This window comes from Eulemur rufifrons, chromosome 14, assembly GCF_041146395.1.
Source record: "Eulemur rufifrons isolate Redbay chromosome 14, OSU_ERuf_1, whole genome shotgun sequence".
NCBI lineage: Eukaryota > Metazoa > Chordata > Mammalia > Primates > Lemuridae > Eulemur > Eulemur rufifrons.
The window spans coordinates 22,859,219-22,864,393 of NC_090996.1; the positions used below are offsets into that span (position 1 = coordinate 22,859,219).

At 47.3% G+C, this 5,175-nt stretch overlaps 1 protein-coding gene across 1 annotated transcript in view; it reads right to left on the reverse strand.

Annotated features, from left to right (window-relative positions):
* The window catches only part of ACSM3 (acyl-CoA synthetase medium chain family member 3), a 35,868-nt gene extending 30,841 nt beyond the window's left edge, over positions 1-5,027 (reverse strand). Inside the window, exon 1 of the mRNA XM_069486842.1 lies at positions 4,970-5,027. The gene's annotated coding sequence lies outside the window, so the exon portion shown is untranslated. The remainder of the gene's footprint in view (positions 1-4,969) is intronic.
* Between the last annotated feature and the right edge of the window lie 148 nt (positions 5,028-5,175).

Genomic DNA, 5,175 nt, shown 5'->3' on the forward strand with positions numbered 1-5,175 from the left:
GCCTAGATCCAGACCTGGTGATGGGTGGTGTGAAGTATCTCTCATTGACGGCAGCAGTGAAGTGGCTCTCATTGACGGCAGCATTATTTCTCAAGGCAAGTGATGTCGGGTTTGCTTTGCCCATGTTGAGGAGCCTTGGAGTCATGTCCTCAGATCCCACTGTGTCTGTGGTAATCATACTTTGATAATCCAAAATGGGGACACGTGGTCTGACAACAGATTTTTCTGGCAAGGTTTACAATGTTCTGGCCAGGCTTGAGGCTGTGTTTGACAGGGCATGGCTAGATCTCACATCCTCGGCTAGGGCCATGGTGCCCAGGAAGGGTGTGAGTGAGGAGGTACACAGGTCAGAATGATGGGGCCCTGGACTGGTGGGGGTGTAGACTCTCTGGGGATCAGCACCTGCCCACTCTGGGGCCAGCAAGGCAGGGGGACCTGGGTGCACTAGCACATAGACATCTTCAGAACTTGTGCTATCTGGTCGGGCCACACCTGCTTTCCCCAGCAGGAAAGAACTGACTTGCTCACTCATGGGTGCAGCAGACTGGCCTGCGTTTTCTCCACCAAGTGGAGGATATGCACAGATCTCACAGCAGCAAGATCGGGGATGTCGGCCACTGGCCACTGCAGGGAGGGCACTGCACCTGTGGATGGGTGGCAATGATGGAGACCAATGCTGCTTTTCCTCACCAAAGGCCTCTGCTGAGGGCTGCCCCCATGCGGTATTTCTACATGACTGGGCTTGGGGTGCTGGGGTGGGGGAGATTTGGCTGAGGCCCCAGGGGTGGCAATGCCATGGCACTGTGGCTCTTGCCCAGCGAGAATGTCCTAGGCATCAGGTAAGCTGAGAGTGGGGTGGCTGGAACGTACACATTGTACACCTGGAGGCCCACAAACTACCATCACAGAGTTTTGCTGGGCCTCTTGTAGGTGTGCATGTCCTCACTATCTGCCTCAGTGCCTATGAAGCTGCCCCTGGGGTGGCCATGGGGGGCAAGCCTTCCTGGAAGGCCCCAAAGCTCCTGGCATAGTGTGTTGCTCGGCCTCTTGAAGTTGTGCATATGCTCATTATCTTCTTTAGCGCCTGTGAAAGTGGCCATGGGGTCCAGGCTCCACAGGGCTGGGACTCTTGAAGTTATGCATGTCCTCACCATCTGCCTCAATTTGTATGAATCTGCCCCTGGGGTGACCATGAGTGCCCAGTCTCAGTGAGAGTCACTTAAGTTTTCAGTGCAGGGGATTGCTGGTCCATTCAAAGGTGTGCACGCCCTCACTAGGTGCCTCACCACCTGTTAAGCTTCCCCTGGGGTTGCCATGGTGGGCCAGACTCCACAGGAGGCTCCCAAGGTCCTGTCACAGGGTGTTGCTGGGCCTCTTGAAGTTGTTCACATCCTCATGATCTGCCACAGTGCCTGTGAAAGTGGCCACAGGGCTATATGCTCCCAGGGGAGGCCCCCATGCTCTGGCCCAGGGTATTACTGGGACTCTGGAAGTTGTGCAGGTCCTCACTATCTGCTTGAGCACCTGTGGAGCTGCCCCTTGAGTAGACATTTGGGGCCAGGCTCCTTGAGATGAACCCAATCTCCCAGCACAGGGTGTTGCTAGGACTTTTGAACGTGCACGCATCCTCACTGCCTGCCTTAATGCCTGTTAAGCTGCCCCTGGGGTGTCTTGGGGAGCCAATATCCGAGGTATAGACCAAAAGATATGGGCACAGGGTGTTTATGGGCCTTTTGAAGATGTGCAGGTCCTCCCTATCTGCCTTAGCACCGGTAAAACTGCTCCTGTGGTGGCCATGGGTGACCAGATTCTGCAGGAGGCCCCAATACACCTGGAACAGAGTGTAGCTGGGCCTCTTGAAGGTGTGTGTGTCTTTACTATCTGCCTCAGTGCCTGTGAAACTGCCTCTGGAGTGGCCATGGGGGGCCATACTTTGGGGGAGGCCCCCAAATGCTCAGCTCAAGGTGTTGCCGGGTTACCTGAAGGTATGTATGTCCTCACTATCTGCCTGAGCACATGAGGAGCTGCCCTGGAATGGTAATGGAGGGCCAGCTCCAAAGGAGGCTCCCAATCCCTTGGCACAGGATGTTGCTGGGCCTTTTGAAGGTGTGCAGTGAGAGGACGGCATTGCTAATAAACTATCTAATAGAGAAAAAAAGCGGGGGAATTGTAGCACACAACTGCCCCTTTGTTTGCTTAACCACCTGTGGCTTGGCTTGTCGTCTTTAACAGTTTGTTTTATAACACTTTAAGAGTTCCCACAGATAGCAGGGGAGTGACCCTTCCCCATATCCTCCAGAACACATTCTGAGAAGACTGATAAAGCTAGCCTAGCAGAGAAGAGAGACAAACACAGCCGCCTTCTGTTATCATTTTGCAGCGATAACTACTTTTTTTCTTTACTTTTTATAACCCCAATAAAAATCCCAAACCCTGGTCAGGCACTGTGGCTTACACCTGTAATCCTAACACTCTGGGAGGCCGAGGTAGGATGGTCACTTGACTTTCTCATAAAATAAAATAAAATAGATAGTAACATAATAGTTGCCAAGACTATGGATAAAAAGAACACAGAGAAAGCAGTGTGAAACACTTAACACCAGCCAACATTCTTGGTCATTAATCAAATAGAAACATATTCTGGCAAACTGAGGCTGAAAAGGAATTTATTGGAAGCCTTTTGGATAGCCTGACAGAATTTTAGGGAAGGCTGAAGGAACAAAAGTGCCAAGCATAGGTGGGGGAAGCTAGCAGGCTGGAACCAGCAGCAAGGGGCTGGAGAAGGTGCCCCTGCCTCTAATTCCAGAATGGCTGCTCTGCTGCTGACACCAGATTCAGGATGCCTCTGCCACTGGTGGGATGAATTCGAGACAGGCCCTGCTTCTTTACACATTTGCTCCCAATTCTCAGTCCCAGACAGGAGTATCTTTGTTGAAACTGAGGTGATGCACCCACACCACAGAACGACAAGGAGGGATAGCTGACATTTCAAGCTTCTACAGTGCAAGGTTGGGGCCCTGCCTTTCACTCAAGACTCATCCAGTGATGGATTTTCCTCTCAACAAAGAAGGGGAGTTCATTTGTTGGGCAAACAAAAAATGTTAACCACAATTTAGACCAAAACTATAGAGAAAGTAGTCATGGTATGTGCGCTACCCCAATCGTCCTCTGCTGGTGATAGAATCTGGTTATTTCTCTGCCTTTGCCTCTTAGAATAGTAGTATTAAGAAGACATGTTTGGAAAACCCTTCCTCAAGCATCCAGGTTGTTATGAAGTCACTTCCATAGTTGGCCAGAAAGGGGACACCCTGAAAAGGAAACTAACGTTTTCCATTTGTCCTACTCTGCAGGGTGGAATAGGATAGTTAAGGCCTTATCAGTAACTCTAATCTTAACTATGGTAATTTAAGCAAAAGAACCTAAGGGAAGATAAAGTTATGTAAAGAAAAAAATATATAAAATTATACACACATAATGAAAAAAGAGTTAATCACGCAGTTCATCATTAGGTTAATTACTTTTCCTTTTAATATTTTGTCGCTTCACACATAACAAATCTCAGAACGTGAGACTAAAATATAACTAGGTCAGTAAAACGCACAGCATTCCTACATTTGTTCACCACAAGCACAACGCTGTCAAAGGTGCAACCCCAACACAAGGGATTTATAATGTTCAAGTTGGCTTCTAGCTACCCAAAGAGGAGATGAATTACCACTTTAGGGGTGTGGGGAATATTATGACGTTGACTCTGAAGGGATTGCTTACCTATCTAGCTGAAAGAGTGGGTTTTTAAATAGTTGGGGAACAGGTATGGAGAAAATAGGAAGGTATACTTAATTGGAGGAAGAAGATATTTTCCCTTACTATTAATGCAATTTCCTTTATATGTGTATGAATTTCCAGGCTATTACTTCATATCAGCATTACTTTCTCATGAGAGCTACAAGAATGGAACTCTGAGAGATGCTTGCAATACAATAAATAAGAGGTTCTTTATTCCTGACTTTCTACTATAATCCACTCCACATTTTTGGGTCACTGGATTAGGTAATCTATCCTAGGGCAACAAAGGAAAAACACTCTTTTGGCTCCTAATGATTTTGTTCAGAAGCAAGGAATGTGACTTTCCTGTCCAAACCAAGTGCACAATGACAATTTACCAAAATGTCCCTATCACTTGTTATGACATCAGTGTTATAACACTGTATGAAGAAATTGATAAGGACAATACTTTTGGTATTAATATATTTTACTAGTTAAAATATATAATTTTCACAATAGTGACAATTCATTATCATTATTTTGTAGCCAGTCAAATTTAGCAGTGGGAGGTTGTGTACCAACTTTAATGACACTAATGTCAGTAAGTTCTGCTGAACCACTACCATCGGACCAGCCAGTGACAATGTAATGTTAAGAATTTGGCCAAAGCCGGGTGCGGTGGCTTGTACCTGTAATCTGGGCTACTCCACAGGCTGAGGCAGGAGTATAGCTTGAGCTCAGGAGTTCGAGATCAGGCCTGGGCAACATAACGAAGCCCAGTCTGCTTTAAAAAAAAAATTTTGGCCAACTTTCCCTGTATTTTAATATACTATATCTCATTCTGATAATCAGGTCTCTCTTTCACTGAATTCTTCATACCTTGTGTCTTATTTTTCTTTCTAGATTTGGAGGCCTGCAACAGGAGCACTACAAGAAAGCCTGTTGAATATGCACCTTTCAATAGGAACAAAAAGTAAGTAGAGTGGTTTGGAAGGCCCACATACTTATAAGAAACTCTGCCTGTAAGAGCAATGAACAGTGTCTTGCTCTTCTAATGGCCCCAACCTCAGTAGTCAGGACAACGACTAGCACATTAACTGAAGAAATCAATAAATATGAACGAGTAAATGAAACGGTTCTTTGCAGGCACGGGCTATATCGACCTGGTGTTCAGAAACTAAGTTTACAAGCAGGCTTCACACACAGAACACTTCTCCAGGAAAACCCCTCCAGGTGGTGAGATGAGAGTGCGTGCCTGTTGATCTTCGCGATGGGCAGGGCAGAGCCGGACCTCACTCTACCTTTCCTGCCGCCGACGGGCTTTACGACCCCACGCAGTACGGAATGAGGTTTGGAGGCGGGCTAGGGGAGGCCGTCGCGCACGCTTGACGTAATCAGCCCGCGCTAGCG